Raw genomic sequence first — 19908 nt, 5'->3', positions numbered from 1 at the left:
GACCAGGATATTGTAGCCCTGGCATGCAGTCACCTTTTAACCTAAAACGGAATCCAAATGCCCATGCTAACACATCTATCTGCAACTGTTAAAACAGCCAACCAGGAGGTGCTGCTGCCTTACCACAAACTCTGGCAGAGCTGGGTAGCATTGTGTTACCCTAGATTTCAGTGGTCAGGCTCAGAGAGTTCTGGTGGGTAGCTGTTACCGAGACCTGTGTAGCCTTACAGTGCCCACTCAGCTGGAGTCCCCTCTTTTTTATGTAGGGGATACTATGAGCCACTGTGGACTTCGGTTCCAACAGCACCAGGATGAGTCCCAGCTCCATGCTTCAGTCCTCATCAGACACATGCAATGCCACTGTGCTCAACTGAGATAAGCACCTGTACGACAAGCAGCTCACTCCAGCTTTGCACACAGGAAGCACGCTGAGGTGTTGGTAGGAGCTCTGAGCTCACTCTTTATTGTGTCATTTGTCCTCCAGATATAGACACATTACTCCATCTTGCCGGGCCTGAATCATAACACTGGGTCAAAATGCCCTTTATTCATCTCTTCCCCCCCTTTCCTCCACTGATTTCCCCCACTTTTGAGTAGGAAAATGGAAAAAGAAACAGAAATGTGCTGAATAAATAAAAGCCTTTCTTTTTTGAAGCTTACGTAATGAAATAGGGTTCAAGAGTTTGTCCTTTTGTTGAGGTAGTGTGTGAAAAACGGTTACAGTTTTTTTAACCAGTGTAACTTTGATAGCGCAGTGACAGGAGTGTTAATAATGCATTGACAAAAAGATCAACAGGCTATCTATGAGATGACCAGAAGTTCTCATATAAAATGAACAAAGATAAGATGAAGTGCTTTCTTCACATCTTCTAATTAGTTTTGGGTGAAATATTCCATCCATTTCTTTCTATTGAAAAATGCAGAGTCACTGACACTCAATAATTTTGTTAATTCATGTCAGTTTTGCTGAGCTGTTAGTGTAAAAAGCCCAAACCCAATCAACCAAAAAAATCAACCAAAAAGAAATAGAAAACGCTTTGCTTTTTCTGTTTGAAATAACTTTTCATTCTCAAATGTTCTTAAAGTTAAATTTAGAAGCTCCAAATCAAAACGAAACATTTGGTTCAACTTGCAATTATTATTTTTTTTCTCCTTTTCAAGTTCCTGAAAGTTTTGAAAAATGTTATTTTTGGTTGACAAATAGACCTTTGTTTCTGATTTTTGTAGCTGACAGCAAAGTAAAAATCCCTTATCTGCATAGCACTGCCCATTGTGTACTTTTTGCCCATTATCTTTAACAGTAGTAAAGTACGAGTGAATAGCAGTTGCGAGCTATCTTGGCAGATTCAATTGAAGGCAGATCACTTCACTGCAAAAGAGTTAAACACCGCACTGTTCAGTGGAGGACACAGCCACCCTGATGCTGGCAGAGGAGGGGACACAGGCGACTCTTTTTGGAGGAAATACTCCCAGTTAAATGAGCTGTATGGATTGGCTTCAAACGTAAACACTGGAATGCTCAAAGTAAGATTAGAAATGGCTTCATTCCAGCAAGGATTCATGGAAGTGGAACAAAGGCCTGGTGACCTGGAATACCCCACCAAAGACATGAAATTCATACTTAACAATGAAAAACCTGCAGAAGCAGGTTTGCAACAGATGTCTACTTTTCCTCTAGCTTCAGTCTTGTGGCTGCTGCATCCTTTGCTGAACACTTTTTAGTACAGCTGGTTGAACTGTGAATAGCAAATGAATTATTGGATAAAGCTAGCCATCTGTGCATGGCTGTGAAGCATTCCCTAGGAGGTCCTGGCTTTGGTGAATGTGTTGTTTTTGACAAAGATTTGCTGAATACTTTAACACAACTAATGTCAGTGTAGGAGGTGTTTGTAAGCAGTTCATTTTAACAGTTCACTATTCATGGTGCATGATTGGTCACATAAGTCACTTGATGTTATTTCTGGTCCCTGAAATAATGAATAATAAATATCAAGTAAATGGTGATTAGCAAAATGCACGTAGCGATAGCAGAGATCGCTCTTGTTTATGTCTGAACAACCTTTTTCCCTTGTGGATACAGGTTACTCATGGGAGAGAGCTATTCCCTAAACCTTTCCATGAAACAAAGTAGGGTCGTTCCAGTGTAATGGACACAGCTGGGTGCAGCAGCCACTTGGACTTCACATGACTGTTCAAGAGCATGATCTGCAGCGCAGCATTCCATCTGCTTTTCTCTTTACTAATGTTTTACAGCCATGCCGGTGAAGGAATCACAGATACCCAGGGCCTCCTGGTCTCTGAGCAAAGAAATTTACTGATCATCCAGCAGAAAAACACAGTTTGGCGGCTTGTCCACAGTTTATCTGAGAAGCAATTCTTCATGTCCCTTTTCCCCGCACCCCTCCTCTGCTTCCCAGATAGACTCATCCTTGTGCCCATCAATTCTCCTTCCCAGATCTCCTTCACATTATCCCAGCCGTGCACTGCTGGCCCCCGCTCCATGACTCCCATCTTTAAATCCCCACAGCACAGAGCTTGAGGTCATATTCTTCCGGTGTGTCTTGCCACAAGTTTGACACACTCTGCTGAGTTGGCTGCTGTCTTCAAATCGTGCATGCTCTCAGGCATTTCTGGGTCAGATGTACAAGGATACACCCTGCATAATACTGATTCCGGAGATGACCTGAAGTGCAGAAGATCTAAAAATGAAAGTCAGCCAGGAAGCATTGCCATATCTGACACCTTTAATGTGTGATAGCAGTGCAGCTGGGGTGACCTGTACAGAGACATAGGTCATGCATCCAACCTGAGGTGAGCCTTAGGAGAAACATATGGTTTGGTTCAAGTTTCTTCTATTGTTTTAAGAATTGCTTTGCCTGTCACCGTCCTATGACCTTCATTATTTAAATTCCAGCTTGAGAAAGACTCTATAAGTGTGTTTTTCCTATGTAAAATCAATATATGATATATAGGGCGGTCGATTAAGTGCAGTTAACTCACGCTATTAACTAAAAAAACTGTGATTAAAAAAATTAATCGCAATTAATCACAATGTTAAACAATAGAACACCGACTGAAATTAATCACAATGTTAAACAATAGAATACGACTGAAATTAATCACAATGTTAAACAATAGAACACCGACTGAAATTTATTCAATATTTTTGGATGTTTTTTCTACATTTTCAGATATATTGGTTTCTATTACAACACAGAATACAAAGTGTCCAGTGCTCACTTTAGATTATTATTTTTATTACAAATATTTGCACTGCAAATACGATCAACAGAAGAAGTCGTATTTTTCAATTCATCTCACACCAGCACTGTAGAGCAATGTCTTTATTATGAAAGTGCAACTTACAAATGTAGATTTTTTTTGTTACATAACTGCTCTAAAAAGTAAAACAATGTAAAATTTTAGAGCCTCCAAATCTACTCAGTCCTACTTCTTGTTCAACCAACCCTAAGACAAACAAGTTTATTTACATTTATGGAAGATACTGCGGCCTGCTTCTTATTTAGAATGTCACCTGAAAGTGAAAACATGCATTCGCATGGCACTTTTGTAGCCAGGATTGCTGAGTATTTATGTGCCAGATACGCTAAACATTCATATGCCCCTTCATGCTCCACCCACCATTCCAGAGGACATGCTTCCATGCTGATGATGCTTGTTAAAAAAATAATGCATTAATTAAATTTGTGACTGAACTCCTTGGGGGAGAATTGTATTCCAATTCTGTTTTATCTGCCTTCTACCACATACTTCATGGTATAGCAGTCTTGGATGATGACCCAGCACATGTTCTTTTTAAGTATACTTTCACTGCAGATTTGACAAAACATAAAGAAGGTCCCAATGCGAGAGTTCTAAAAATAGCTACAGCATTTGCCCGAAGGTTTAAGAATTTGAAGCACCTTCCAAAATTTGAAAGGGACAAGGTGTGGAGCATGCTTTCAGAAGTCTTAAAAGAGCAACACTCAGATACAGAAACTACAGAACCTGAACCAATAGAAAATCAGCCTTCTCCTGGCGGCATCTGACTCAGATGATGGAAATGAACATGTGTCGATCTGCTCTGCTTTGGATCGTTATTGAGCAGAACTCATCATCAGCATGGGCACGTCCTCTGGAATGGTGGTTGAAGCTTAAAGGAACATGAATCTTTAGTGTATCTGGCATGTAAATATCTTGCGACCCTGACTACAACAGTGCCATGAGAACGCCTGTTGTCACTTTCAGGTGACATTGTAAACAAGAAGTGCGCAGCTTTACCTCCTGCAAATGTAAACGAACTTGTTTGTGTGGGCAATTGGCTGAAGTAGGAATGAGTGGGTGTATAGGCTCTAAAGTTTTACATTGTCTTATTTTTGAATGCAGTTTTTTTTTAACAATTCTACATGTGTAAATTCATCTTTCACGATAAAGAGATTGCACGACAGTACTTGTATGAGATGAACTGAAAAATACTATTTCTTTTGTTTTTTACAGTGCAAATATAATACAAGAAAGTTAACATTGTACACGTTGTATTCTGTGTTGTAATTGAAATCAATATATTTGAAAATGTAAAAAAATATCAACAAATATTTAAATAAAATTGTATCCTACTATTGTTGAACAGTGGGATTAATCAAGATTATTTTTTAAAATCATATGATTAATTGAGATTAATTTTTTAATCACTTGACAGCCCTAATAATATCATCTTCATTCACAGCCAGGAGCCTTTGACTAAATGTGCAAAATATTCATCTTTGACATTCTACTTCATTTACAAGCATTAATACAAGAGAGGCTCATCTTTGCAAGACAATAAGGCAATCTATCTTACTTCTCAATATGCCTTTCCCTAGATACTGGACTTTCACCTCCACACTCTCCAGATCAGTCAAATTAATGTGATGACTTCAGGATTTTTAATATTGCACCGACTTTCTTATTCCCAAGCCCTCGCTCATCTCAGCAAAATTTGTAATGATTGTCTTTCTTTATTTCACATGGGTTCCGGACAAAATGAGATTGAGTCTGAATTACTTCCTCAAGAGTCTTTTCAAGATGTATTAAGAGAGAACATCAGGACAATTTGAGCCAACTGCTGTTTCTGGCCACACTTTATCTGACATGTACATAAATAAGTCTTCAGATTCCAGTGCTATCTGTCTTTCACCTCTCTCAAGCACTAAATTAATATTTTCCAAAAAGTGTCAATTGAATTGGTCAACTTTTGGGATTATGCCTGGAAGCACTTGACATGATCGCAGCCCTTTAATTCTTCACACTTCTCAGAGAATCACCCTGAATAAAAACTCAGCTGCAATTCTGAGTCTAAACGTACAGTCTAGTTAAAAAAATGACATTGTGTTAGAATAAAGTGTTCTCTGATGAAACAGAGCAAAGATTATGTTTGTACTAATTACACACACAGGTAGCGAGGCTGAGTTAGGTCTGAGAGCAGCCAACGCAGGCTGAAATGTCCCAAATCACCATGGTAGGACCTCATTTTTTAGCCAGGCTACAGGCTTTTGTGAGCTTTTTTCTTTTAGGCATTTTTAGAAAAATAAGTATGGCTAGCAATTGCGCTGGTATACATGGGCAGATCTCTACTGAAAGCTGTGGGCTAGGTCCCAGCTGGTGCCAACTGGCCTAATTCCATTGAGATCGAGGTAGCGATTCCAATAAACATTAGCTAAGGATTTTATTCTGTGGGCTTCTCTTTTTGGAAAGACCTTCATGTAGTGCCTGTGAGCTCAGAGAGCCTATGATATATCGAAGGGAGTCTCGAAACGCCATCTGTGGCATATCCTCCTAGCTACCCCATGCACCAGGTACCCTTTTCTTTTCAGGAGGTGAATGAGAGTGGCGGTTGTGGGTAAGGGATGGGAGTAGCCTGCTGAGCAAAGATGTGTATGTAGTTGTCCTTCAGGTGCTTGGAGCCTGCCACGTTCTTCTTTTCTCAGTGGATCCCATGGATTTTTCTCCATAGTTGCACAGACTCATTTGAAGTGGATTCACTCCGTGCAGGCAGTATGCTGGCCTGATCAGGATAAACTGGGAGTTTACTTCCATGCTTACTTTTCCAATGTCCTGGTTTCCCAGGGAGGTGGGGACAGAGTGGAAGAAAGTGCCATATTGTCTCTTGCCTGGTCTTACATCATCATCCTCTCTTTAAAGGCAAACAAAGCTGCCTAGAGCACAGAGAGAGGGCTCAGTCATAACACTCCTGGGCTCAGGAACGGCCCTGCACTTAGCAAATAGGTGCCCTGGAAGGCATGTCCTAGAGCTGTGTAATCGCACGCTGAGAACTTCCATGACAGACGTGCAGGGGGCTGTAGCTTGTCGCTGGAGGAGCTTATGAGCCCTTTTTTGTAGCTCACACCTGCTTCTGTGGCACTTTGTGAGGTTTCTCAAACTCACGCAGTATGTTGGGAGAAAGGGGTGGGATGGAGCAGGGCTGTCAGAAAGGTGTTTGAGAAACATCGGTTCGTTTCTTATTAAAATGCTGCTTTTGTCAAAATTTCCCAAACACTTGAATTAGAGTCCAGATCATGGTATCGTAGCAATGCAGGGCTGGAAAGGACCTCTAGAGGTCATCTCGTCCAGCCCCGGCACTGAGACAGGACCGACTCAACCGTCCCTGACAGGTGCAGGCCTAACCTGTCCTTAAAAACCTCCAGTGATGCAGATTCCCGCTGGCTCTTAGAAATAAACTGCACCAACTCTGCCCTGTTTTTGACTCAGCTCTGGCTCCCATGTCCCTTTGTTTTCTTCCTCCCCCACTGTTTGGCACGTGGCCAGTGTCACAATGGGACTGAGACAGGCAACTCAGCAGCTTGGGGGGTCTTCGCTTTGGCTGCTGGGGTGGCTGGTTGTCCTGGCTACATGTGCAGGTTACATTTTCTCCTTTCTACTCCCTTGGGCCCTCAGCAAACGCGTGTCTGTAGGGCAGCTCTCATACTGCAAGAGGAGGGGGAACGGACTTGTTGTCCATCAGGAGCTACTCCCTTCCCCTGTACCATGGGAGCCATGGCTTCTTCTGATAGGGGTTCTCTGAGACCAAAGGTCCCAAGGCATGTCACACTACCAACTGGACAAAATCATGAGGAGAAGGGCTATTGCACCCATTACTTCCCTCCATAAAGAAAAGACTTTGGAGGGAAATATGAAAGAACTAGTGTGAGCTTCACCATCAGGGCTGCCACCTCCACCATCTCTAGGACTCTGGGTCTTCTTTGTCCTAATTGTCAGGGATGTCCAGACGAGACAAGGCCAGAGAGAGGGACCCAGATAACAGCACTGCCTATATCAGCTCCAAGTGAATCCCAAACACCACCTGAGATGAAACAGGATTGGACTTTAACAGCAGTCTATCTTGGCCAACTGCTTTTCTTTTCCCCCAAAATGATGGTTATTCCTATCCTTGACACCACCTAGGGACTGTCAGACAAGGCGTTTTTCCTTCTAAAACTCTCTCTGGCTAAAGGGAAACAAAGGGTGTTGTTGAAATGAAAGCCTTACTTCAAACTTTACATTTCTAATACTTTAACTATTTGTCCTTCCGTGTTTTTAATGGTGTGTTTGCCATAGTGCTAACCATCCTTAGTGGTTTTTAAGGACCCATTTGACAAATGGTGACTGGGATGATTTAGTTGGGGATTTGTCCTGCTTTGAGCTGGGGGTTGGACTAGATACCTCCTGAGGTCTCTTCCAACCCTGATATTCTATGATTCTATGAATCTGAGGTGTCTGTGTACCACACACTGAACTGTATTTAACACTGTTGAACGGTGGACACTTTATGGGGTATGTTAACATTTTTGGGACCCTGTATTATATATAAGAGCACCCAAGCAATACACATTACTTACCAGCATATCCAGTCTGTGCTAATTCTTGAGATGAGTCTGACCTCCCTGTGGGTCTGAGCAGTAAATTTTCCAAGTGAGCACCACGGTATCTGATTTTTATTTTTAACACAGCATTAGTATGCAGCAGTCACCATTAAAACTATTATTATTTGCCCTTTTGCCTAATTAACATTGCTGCCGTATTCCCCTATAGTAAATGTAGAGAATGCCAGGGCACTGGTAATTACTTGCAAGTGGCAATTGTGACAATTTTAATAGTACCCACTGTATATTTTTTCAAAGAGGGGATTATTAACTAAAATAAGCACAAATGAGGTAAAAGTCAAGTACCAGCCTGCTTTCACGGATTAATATTTTTAAGCTCCCAAATGGCATAAATGGACGCAGGAAGAATGGCCTGTGAGCCCTATGTCTCATTCTGTTTTTTGGAAATTTAAAGGATGATTTGTTCGTGAAGCCAGACCATTCGGATTGCAAGAATTGACTTCCATGGTTTCCATTACAGGTATTTATAGTACTAAATTGCAGCAAGGGAGATTTAGGTTGGAAATTAGGAAAAAGTTCCTAACTGTCAGGGTAGTTAAACACTGGTATAAATTGCCTAGGGAGGTTGTGGAATTTAAGAGTAGGTTAGATAAATGTCTGTCAGGGATGGTCTAGACAGTATTTGGTCCTGCCATGAAGGCAGGGGACTGGACTCGATGACCTCTCGAGGTCCCTTCCAGTCCTAGAGTCTATGAATCTATGAATCTATATGTCTTGTCAGGGGAGTCTTCATTGTAACATAAAGACCTGCCTATCCTCAGACAGTGCACTGGGAACCATTCTGCACCTGACTCTGAACTCCTTTATGCTAGTTTTATGGTAGTGGATTCATACTGGCCTACAAACTGTGTTGCAAGTACAGAGTCAGATCCTCCGGAAATGTTTCTGTCGTTTCACTATGTGCATTTCATTATTTATTTATGAGGGCACTTGGGCGTAAGTGGGTTCTTCGCTCAGTAAGGATACATCCTTTCCCTTCCCGCACAGGTTACATCATAATCACTGTCAGAGCACTTCTGGCATCCAGAAACTATGGGACAAAGAAAAGATTAGCCCTTCCACTAGAGGAGAAACGGAGAAACTCTTATGAAACAAGGCTCTTAATTGTACACAGGGGTATTGTAAAATGAGGCATCTATATTTTGGGTTAGGCAATTGTGACCTGATTTCCAAAAGTGCTGGCTGCCTGCTCTTCCCACTCACCTAACTGAACTCAAGGTTCCTCAAAATATCAAAAAGTTTCTTTTAAATAAATCATGTAGGCATCCAATAGCCTTCCCCTTTCCCCAAAAACTGTCAACACACATCAGCTTCGGACACCATGGTACACTAGCAAATGAACAGTTCCCCCCTCTGTGTTCTCACACCTGGGTCCTCTTTGAAATAGGCATTGCTACAGATACATCCTGAGTGGCAACGTGGAGTAAAGCCATTGCTGGGTGTTTTGGGGATAAAATCGGTAGAAAGTGAAAGCAAAGTACCTTTGTGTTTCAAGATCTTGGAATGTTTTTAGCTGGAGTGCCTAGTGCGATGTATGCCAGGCTTACATAGAGTTGGCTTTTTGGATGTCACTCATTTATATTCTATTGGTAAATCTTGCCAGGGCTCTATTTCCATACACAGTGTGTTTAGTGTGGGGCTAAAAATAATAATAATAAAAAAAGGTTACAACTAATTAGGAAGCAATTAGGGCGTTAATAAGCATAGTTATTAAAAATGCAAAGGAATTCTTGAAAATAAATATAAAATAGACCAATCTGATCAGCTGACCAAATTATTAATTGTAAATTGTAAATTCAGACCTTTCTTCTAAACATGAATCTTCAGAAAACAATCCAGATTTCTGGGAATGTATTTGACTCAGAAATTAAGATTTTAAGGCCATTTGGAACATTTACTCTGACCTCATGTGTGACACAGGCCAGGCCACCACTTCCCGCAGCTCCCTTTGGCTGGGAATGGTGAACTGAGGCCACTGGCAGCTGTGGGGGGCTGTGGCTGTGGATGGGCAATGTAAACAAAATGTCTCGTGGCCCGCCAGTGCATTACTCTGATGGGCTGCATGCCGAAGTTTGCCTACCTCTGGTCTAGCGGACGGAGCACTGGATTGGGACTCAGGAGACTTAGGTCCCATTCCTGGCTTTCCCACTGGCCTTGGGTAAGTCACAGCCTTGCTCTGTGCCTCAGGTTCCCCATCTGTAAAATGGAGATAAGGCTTCTGCCTTCCTTTGTCAAGTGCTTTGAGATGTGCTGATGAAATATTTTGTATAAAACCAGGTGTTATTGTTACGGAGCAGCCCCTGAGTGTGTGGTAGTAACAGAATAACCTCACTGCTGTAGAGTGGAAAACTCCCTGCCTAAAATGTAACCTATGGTGTTTGCCCACTTCACAATATTTTGGAATGAATTCAGGATATTCATTCCTTACTCTACAAAAAACAGCCAAGGCAATGAAAGGAAGAATTAAGCAGGTCTTCAAACATATTTCCTTCCTATGTGTTTTATACTCCAGCCCAGTTTGCCAATACAACACTACAACACCACAGGGTAATGCTGCCATTGGAGATATATGAGCCATTCACATTACAGGCTGAATCCAGAACTGGTACAACCAGATGCAACAACCCTGCATCCAAAGAACATAAGAACAGCCATGCTGGGCCAGACCAAAGGTCCATCTAGCCCAGTGTCCTGTCTTCCAACAGTGGCCAGTGCCAGTTGCCCAAGAGGGAGTGAATAGAGCAAGGCAATTATCAAAGTGATCCATCTCGTGTCATCTAGACCCAGTTTCTGGCAGTCAGAGGTGTAGGAATACCCAGTTCTTTTGAAACCATTTGCACCGCAATAGAATTTGGCCCTAGAAGTGTCGCCAATGTGTCACAATGAAAGAAGTACCAGGGCTGTACAATGTTGCACTAGTTTACTGTGCATATTCTATGGGTCACCTGTGCACAGCAGAAGTGCTTGCACTGTGGGATCTCTGGCTGAAAGTCTTTCAAGCAGCATTCTTTTACTGAATGCACCTCTATTCAGTGCAGATTGATGTCTGCAGCTTAAGACCCCACTTCAGCAGGGTAACTAAAATGATTTGGGGTTTGGAACAGGTCCCATATGAAAAGAGATTAAAGAGGCTAGGACTTTTTAGCTTGGAAAAGAGGAGACAAAGGAGGGATATGATAGAGGTCTATAAAATCATGAGTGGTGTGGAAAAGTGAATCAGGAAAAGTTATTTACTCATTTCCATAATATAAGAACTAGGGGTCACAAATAAAATTAATGGGCAGCAGGTTTAAAACAAATGAAAGTAAGTTCTTCTTCACACAGCACACAGTCAACCAGTGGAACTCCTCGCCTTAGGAGGTTGTGAAGGCTAGGACTATAACAGGGTAAAAAGAAAACTAGATAAATTCATGGAAGTTAAGTCCATTAATGGTTATTAGCCAGGATGGGTAAGGAATGGTGTCCCTAGCCTCTGATTGTCAGAGGGTGGAGGTGGATGGCAGGAGAGAGCTCACTCGATCATTACTTGTTAGGTTCACTCCCTCTGGGGCACTTGGCATTGGCTACTGTTGGTAGACAGGATACTTGGTTGGATGGACCTTTGGTCTGACCCCATATGGCCATTCTTATGGTCTTAAGGATGTGAGCTGACTTCAGGGGGATTTCCATCATGCTTAAAGTTAGGCATATGCTTAGTACTTTGCTGAACCTGGGCCACAATCTGCACCTATAAAAGTGTATGAAAAGGGAAAACCCTCTAGTGCCCAGATCCACAGTGCCTGAGAAGTCCCTGAGGTACGTGAAGATTGGAAACACCAAATGAAGAGATGATAGAAGCTAAACCTTGAATGTTGAACAACGAATTGTACTGCACAACCAGGCCACATCACTGGAGAGGATTACAATGTGACACCGCGGAGGTCAGGAACGTGTAATGTGCCCATTATACCTTTATCCCAATTGCCCTTATCCGTCAGTTGTATGTTATTTACAATGGTGACAGGGGTTCATGGCACAGTTAACAGAAAACAAATCACGTGACTGGAGGTTGTTGTATAACGAGATGCTATGGCAGCTGGTGGATGCAGATACTGACTTACGACCACAAAAAACCAATGCGCTTGAATCCCATCTTGCTATCAGTGACTTGTGTCTCTGTTATAAGCCGAGTGCCAAACGCACAGCAGATCCATGGGCCCAGAGCAGAGAAATCCCACCTTCCCCTCGTGCCTGCATAGCCTCCTCCAGGGCCCTTTTGTTTCCAATTCTAAAAGCTGGCCTTGAGGACTCAAACCACAGGAGGGGCAAACTCCAAATGTCAGCAGAGGCTCCATGGCATCCTGAAAAATGCTGCCTGGAAGCCCTCTTGACAGCCTTGTATTTACTTTATTGACAGCCTGACATTTATATTTCCACTGCCGTTTCAGAGAAGTAACTAAAATAATTCATTGCGTTCACATGGCCCCTTCCTTTGAATACTCTCAGGGATTTCCTAGCAACAACCTCCCAGCACCTCAAGGACACCGGAAAGTAGGTAGGATTATCCCCATTTCACACTGGCATACCCGTAGGTGCAGAGAGGTCGAGGTGACAGAAGGACTAGCGAATGCACTGCACATCCCCTAAGGAGCTGCTAGACACCGAGGCAAGGCTGGGACAAAGCATTTGGTACTTGCATAAAAGTGGAGAGCATCGGAAAGAGAATTAGGAGCATCTCTGCAGCTTCCGAAGTTCCATTTGGGCAGTGAGCTCAGCCCCACACCCAGCTGAAGGGAGGTGCATGTATGAGGCTTATTGCAAGATTAGACCCCAGTTCGGCTCTCTCCCCCTCCCTCATTTCTAAGCTTTCTGGGTTTTTTTGTGTTCGTCCTCTCCCCCTCCCCTGGTTCTATACTCAGCCATGCACTAATCAGGGAATTCTTAATAAGCACGTATTGACTTTGTTGAATTTGTGCCTCCTAGCTGGAGAAGGTGCCTGGGATTTACAACGCTGGCTCCAGGAGATCTCTCTTTATTCTGAGGCCTTAGAGAAATGTTGCAATCTGCACATAATTAAGGTTGAAAACAAAAATATCAAATTACAAAGCTAAGCAAGGGCCGTCGGATGTGCCACGGAAACCTATGAGCATCATCCCACTATTGCTGTCAGAATCCTTCCCATCACCTCCAAACCCAAATACCCCGGGTGTAGCTTATTTCCTCATATTTAGATATATTAATTAAATGAAAGTGACAACCAGCAACGCTACTGAGATTATTTTTAGGTCAGTGATTTACAGACAAAATTAAATTTCCAATCCCTCTGGAGAGGCAGGACAAATGCACTGTGTGCATCAATGCATTGCTCTTACCAGGGTAACCCCCAGGAGGAGTTTAAGGGCTGACTTTAATGCAAGTTTAGGTCCTTTTAAGATTACACAGCTTAATTCCTTATTCAAATCACCCAACAACTCCATTGCTGTTTCTGCCTGTCCTGAATCTCCTTCCCCAAATCATTAGATTTTTTAAAAAATAATACATTTTGGGTTCACTCATTCCCTCTCTTCTTTGTGGTTTTTGAATCATTAGGGGGCTTGGGATGCCTATCCCACCTGGGGCCCGCCCCAGCTCTGTAGGGGCCCTGCAAACCTCCCTGCTCCAAGCCATCCTCCTATTGGCAATGCCAGGCAGGATTTATATAGAGTTTCCTGTTTTCTCTCTGGGGAATCGGATTGGCCCACAGGCCCTAGCCCTGCTTTGTTCCCTCTCCCTAAGCACCTGTGCAGGGGAAGGGATGACTAAACTGGATTTAACCCCTTGTTTGCTGACAGCTGAACTGGGGCCCTGCACCTGGTAACACAGCTATAGTCTATCAGCCCATAGCTAATACCATGCTCAGAGTAGCCTGTAGCTACATGGAATCAGGGGTTTATTTTCTCTTAACGCTTTGAAAAGTGGCAAGAGAAGAGAGCTCAGAGCCATGCAAGAAAGCTGGGATTTCCACTGTTTCCTTTGCCTGTTTTCCTTTTTGTAAATGAGGCAGAGGGGCCTGGAGATTTCAGAGCCAGAGCTTCTCTCTCTGGCTTTAAAGGGAAAGAGGCCCCAGCATTTTTGCATTTAGCTCATCCAAAGCATTTTTAAAAAGGAAAAGAGAGTTTGGGTCTGAGACCCATCTACTCTCTGAGCTGCCCTCAGTTAAAGCACAGTAATGTACAGAGCATGTTAATTCCTTTTTCATTATGATATTAGCCCAAGTCCCATCATGCTTCCTTCAGTGACCCCTCCTCCTGCCTCCCTCCCATTGCTCAGTCCCAGCTTCGACTCCTGCTATGTCCTGTCTGGTTAAAAAGATGCAGAAATGTTTTGACAATTGCTCTCCTTCTCAGCAAGCTTCACCTGATGTCCAGTCCAGCTCCATCACACTGGTTTATTTCTTGTCATGCAGAAATAGAATCTAATGTGCTGATTTATGCCAGAAGTCATCCTCCATCTCCCTCGCTAGCGAGATCAGTCACTGGGCAGCTGAGAAAGGCAGATGGGAGGAAGGTGAAGACTGGCGAGGACTTGGACAGTTTGCTAAAAAAGGCACCTTCATTATCCTTTAAACCATCCATAAACCAGGGGAGCCTCCGCTGGGGAGCAAGCCCGGGACTGTGCAGATGGGAGAATGGCATGTCTGGCACATCTGCCACATCCACCGTTGCACATACCTGGATTCTGTGTGTCACTGTGCAATGCCGCGCACAGGAACAATGTGTGTACCAGTCTGCTGCTCCAAGACCTGCTCTGTGACCGTGCTAACTTATGCGCCGCCGCCATTCCTTCCGAAGTCAAAGTGGGAGCAACTGCTAAGAGCAGCCAAACGTTCTGCAAACAGATTTAAAATAAACATTTCTTATGGGCATGTCCTTGGTAACGCTGTTGCATGGGTGTGAATGGGTGACGGAATGGATCACTTAGTGATTCCCTGTTCTGTTCCTTCCCTCTGGGGCACCTGGCATTGGCTGCTGTCAGAAGACAGAAGACGGGGTTAGGTGGAACTTTGGTCTGACTCAGTGTGGCCGTTCTTACGATGAAAATGTGTCCTCAGTCTGTTCGCTCCTACAGTGACCTTCAAATGACCTTCAGGTTTGTGTGTCGATTTAGCAACAGCACTACCGCTAGTGTTATCAAGTGTGAGGGATTTGGAGTTGCCAGTAATAACGTATTAATATCCGGTGTGGACCTGATTATGGTGATGCTCACTGAGTGCAAATGTAGGGTTAATTCAATAGCAGGGTAGTCAGCAAATGCACCCAGGAAGGGAAGGTAGAAATGGGAAGGCAGTTCTCTGCAAACACTTAAAGAGACAATGCAAGAGCCATGCACTTTGATGTCCTGGTTCAGGCAGCTGCTGGACCGGCCAGACTAGTTTCCACAGGAGTGATTTGGTCCCTGTGTGGAGGGGAGTCAAAGGATCGGGGGGGGGGGGGGGATAAAGAGGCACACACAACCTCAAGGGGAGAGAGGCTTCTGAGCTACTGAGGCTCCAGGACCTCCTGGAGAAGATCTGTGGGAAGTTATACTCACCGGGGTCCCCACTAGGAGGATGGTTAGACTCTGGGTGAGACAGACATGCCTGTACATCTCGTGTTGCTTTAAAATCCTTTTTCTCTTGTATTTTGTTCCTGTGATTAAACAAACACTTTTGTTTGTTTGTTTTAAGAAGGCTTTTTGTGTCATTGTGCATTGTGTGAAGTATTTCTTCATGCAACACACAGTCAACATGTGGAACTCATTACCAGGGGATGTTGTGAAGACCAAAAGTATAACTGGGTTCAAAAGAGAACTAGGTATGTTCAGGGAGGACAGGTTCCCTCAATGGTTATTAAACAAGATGGTGAGAGATGGAACCCCATGATCCAGGTGTCCCTGAACCTCCATCTGCCAGAAGCTGGGAATTGGCAAGACGGGATGGATCACTTGATTACCTGTTATGCTCATTCCCTCTGAAGTACTTGGCAGTGGCCACAGTCAGAAGACAGGATACTGGGCTAGATGGAATCTGAAAGAAAAAGAAAGAAAAGAAAATGATGCAAAAAGGACAAAGCTGAAGCAATCATAGTCAGCTGTGTGTGATACTTGCTAGCCCTGCCATGTGATTTCCAGAGATTTTATCCCTATTTCCATATGACCCTTTTGCCAGGTTTTCATGTCATCACCCAGTATTGCATCTATTTCCACATATTATTTACATACCGATATGACAAAAATTGTTTTCACCAAAATATTTCAGTAATTCAAATGGATACTTGCCAGCAGTCTTCACTCATCACAGCATGCACACACACATGCGCGCACACACACACACACACACACAATTTCCTCTGTCAATTTCACAATCTGAAGCTAAGCCAGAGCAGAGAACAGTGATAAAATACAGTGATAAGTGCAACTCTGCTTTGTTATTATCCATTTATTTGAAGCACATTTGCCTCTTGGTCTACAAATAAATTAAGTAAAACCAAGTCTGGGGCCAAATCCTGAAGTCTCTGCTCAACATTCTGCTTTTCTGATGGGCACCAGTATGAAAACCTAAAAGAGGGAAAGAGGGAGAGCTTATCAAACGCAGTTCTTAGGTGGACAAACCTTCCATTTGAATTAATGGCAGTTTTGCCAGAGTAAGAATCAAGCAAGGGCTTCAGGACCTGGTCACGTAACAAGTGAAATAGTTTGATTTAAAGTGCTGATTTGTATTGTCCCAGGGGGCCTGATCCTGCACTGCACAGGGCTTGGGTGTCTCTTGCTAAGCATAAAGCTAAAAGCGACAAACAGGACAAGGCATGCAGGAAAGGCCAGGCCTGCAGTAATGCTAGCACAGCTGCTGGTCAGCCAACTAGTTACTACAGGAAGGAAGCCAAACAGGAAGAGTCGCAGATTCTAAGGCCAGACAAAATCTCTGCGTTCCTCTCATCTGACCTATAACACAGGCCAGAAAACTTCCCCTACATAATGCCAAGGGCAGATCTTTTAGAGAAAATATACAACCTCAATTTCAAAATTGTCTGTGATGGAGAATCTACCACGAACCTTGGTAAATTGTTCCAATGGTTAATTATCCTCATTGTTAAAACTTAATTCCTTATTTCCAGTCTGAATTTGTCTGGGTTCAACTTCCAGCCACTGAATCATGTTATGCCTTTTTCCACTAGATTGAAGAACCGTTTATCAAATCTTTGTTCTCCATGTAGGTGTTTATAAACTAATCAAGTCACCCCTTAACCTTCTCCTTTTAAACTAAATAGACTGAGCTCCTTGAATCTATCACTGAAAGGCAGGTTTTCCGATCCTTTCATCATTCTTGTGGCTCTTCTCTCAACCCTATTCAGTTTATCAACATCTTTCTTGAATTGTGGACACTAGAACTGGCCAAAGCATTCCAACGGCCGTGGTCGCTTCAGTGCAATACAGAGTTAAAATAACCTTTCTGCTCCTACTTGATAGTCCCCTGTTTATAGGTCCAAGGATCGCATTTATCCATTAGGTCATAGCATCGCTCTGGTTGCTCATGTTCAGTTGATTACCCACTAGAGCACTCAAATCTTTTTCTGCGTCCCTGCTTCCCAGGAAACCATCTCTCCTCCCATAAGTATAGCCCATGTTTTTTGTTCTTACAAGTAGACATTTGTGTTTAGCTATATTTACCAAGTAGGACAGATTGGTGTCCCTTCACTATTTACCGCTCCCCTAATTTTTGCATCATCTGCAAACTTTATCAGTCATGATTTTGTTTCCTTCCACTTCATTGCTAAAATGTTAACTAGCACGGACCCAGCTATCTATATTTCTAATGATCAAGTCCCCTGTAACTATTACCTGTCTATTCCTAATAACTGGAGTTTGCCTCCCCCCAGAGAGTTATCCTCAATCTGAAAGGATACCATGACATCATCTAGAAGAAGGATACCAACTATGTGTTTATTTCCCTCTGCTCCAGCATTCTTTTTTTTCCCTAACAGTCATTAAAAAACCCTTATTATTGTCATTAACTTTGCTGATGATAGGTTTCGCCTTGTGTCCCTTTGCTTCCCTTATCAATTTTCTACAATTCCTAGCTTCTGTTTTCTATCCATTACTATCAACTTCCCATTTTTTTCCATTTAATATACACATATTTTATTCTTATAAATGCTTTCACTCCCCTTCCCCCCACCAGGTCAAATTTTTATACCAGTATGGCCTTTTCCTTGATTATAGGATTGTGGCCTTTTGGCATCTAGTGAAGTCATAATCATTACCCAGTTACCACCCACATTTTTCTGATTAAATTATTCCTCCCAGATGATCTGACTCTTTATTGTTTTCAGCTTTTTTAACCTGCTCCTGCAGGCAGGTACCTAAGCAGGTCAGCCCTTCCTGAGTGTGTTTCTTTATGAGCAGAACTCACCCTATGAGAAGGAATAATCAGATGTTCAGGGTACTCAAGTAGGAAACCTGTGTTCAAATTCCTGATTTGGAGTAGGGACTTTAACTTGGGTTTCCCAGCCCTCGCCCTCAGGTTATTGACGACTCTCAGTCCCTCCTCCTAAAGTCAGTCCACTTTGAGTAAATAATTAGTTTTTTATTGAACTTGGGGCTGCCACACCCCAGGGATGCCTCCAAGATGCCCCATCCACTAGACTATAGCAGCAATCTCTGCCAAAGCCTCCTCTTGTGAGATTGGGAAAAGTCACATCATCTCTTTGTGCCTCAATTCCCCATTTGTAATTGAGGGATAATAATACTGCCTCCCACCACACACTGTTGTCTGTCTTCTCTGTTTAAAGCACAAACTCTTTGGGTGCGGAGTGTCTCTGACTGTGGATCTGTAGAGCCCCAGCACCATGGGGACCTGACCTTATGTGGGGCTCTTAGGTGTGACTGCAACACAAATACATGTAATAGTTAAAAAGCGCATTAAACAAACAGAAGCTGTGCTGCTGAACTTTCTGCTTGTTTTAGAACACCTCCTCTTTACATTATCACTTGCTTTGATAAATGGTTCTGCATGATTCTGACAGCTTTAATAAATGACTTATTTCAGAAACTATCAGGATTGATATATTGTTTAACCTTAAACCAAACATGTAATGTTGATGTTAATTCATTGATAGGCTCTCTTCAGCATATATAATTAAACGTATTCCTTCATGAAATATATAAATATGGCATAAAGTTGCTAATAGTGTGTCTTAAATTCCATTAACATTCATTTAATCTCTTTGGGGGGTCTCTTTAAACATTCATTTAAAATTCTAATCACCACACAAAGATTTTAATAAAATGCAATGCTAATGAAATACTTGAAGAAGATATTCAAACGAGAAGTCATCACAAAAAATACAGGTGGGAAAAAAATAAGCTAAAATAGCATGTAAGTGTAGTTAATGGATTATTTAAAGTCTACCTACATGGAATAACACATCAGATTCTTCCCTGTTGAGATGATTTTAAGTGTCTTCTTATGTTAAATACTTAAAACAACCTATGATTTTTAAACTATTGTACTTTTGTTACCCACATACATAGTTATTTTTTAGCTACTTGCTAGGACTTTTCTGTTGGGGAAGCAACTGCCATTTATTATTTTTGTGCAGCACCTACCCCGATGTGGTGAGACCTGTTTGATGTCTCTAAGTGCTACTGCACTGTACAATGAGTACTAACGTTAGTGTATAACGTTGCTATTTATGTGATACACAAAAGGAAAATTCACTGCCATTATACTGAAAGCTGGACTTGTTGTATAATAAAGCTATTTCATTGGTGAATAACAAAAAAAGTTCAAAGAATTGTCAGGCAAACAAATGGTCTGAAAATACTCACACCACCTGTGTCATTGTTTGATGGTTGCCCACCTGTTCTACAGTTTATAGGTCAGGTCCTCAGCTGGCGCAAAGCAGCAGTGCTGGGGTGTACACACCCAGACTAGGCAATGACAGAGTAAGGGGCTACTCCAGCTTAGTCTGCCCTGCCCCACCAACCTGCCAGA

This window comes from Chelonoidis abingdonii, chromosome 4 (assembly GCF_003597395.2).
Source record: "Chelonoidis abingdonii isolate Lonesome George chromosome 4, CheloAbing_2.0, whole genome shotgun sequence".
Taxonomy (NCBI): Eukaryota; Metazoa; Chordata; order Testudines; family Testudinidae; genus Chelonoidis; species Chelonoidis abingdonii.
Note: the sequence above shows the minus strand (reverse complement) of the source record.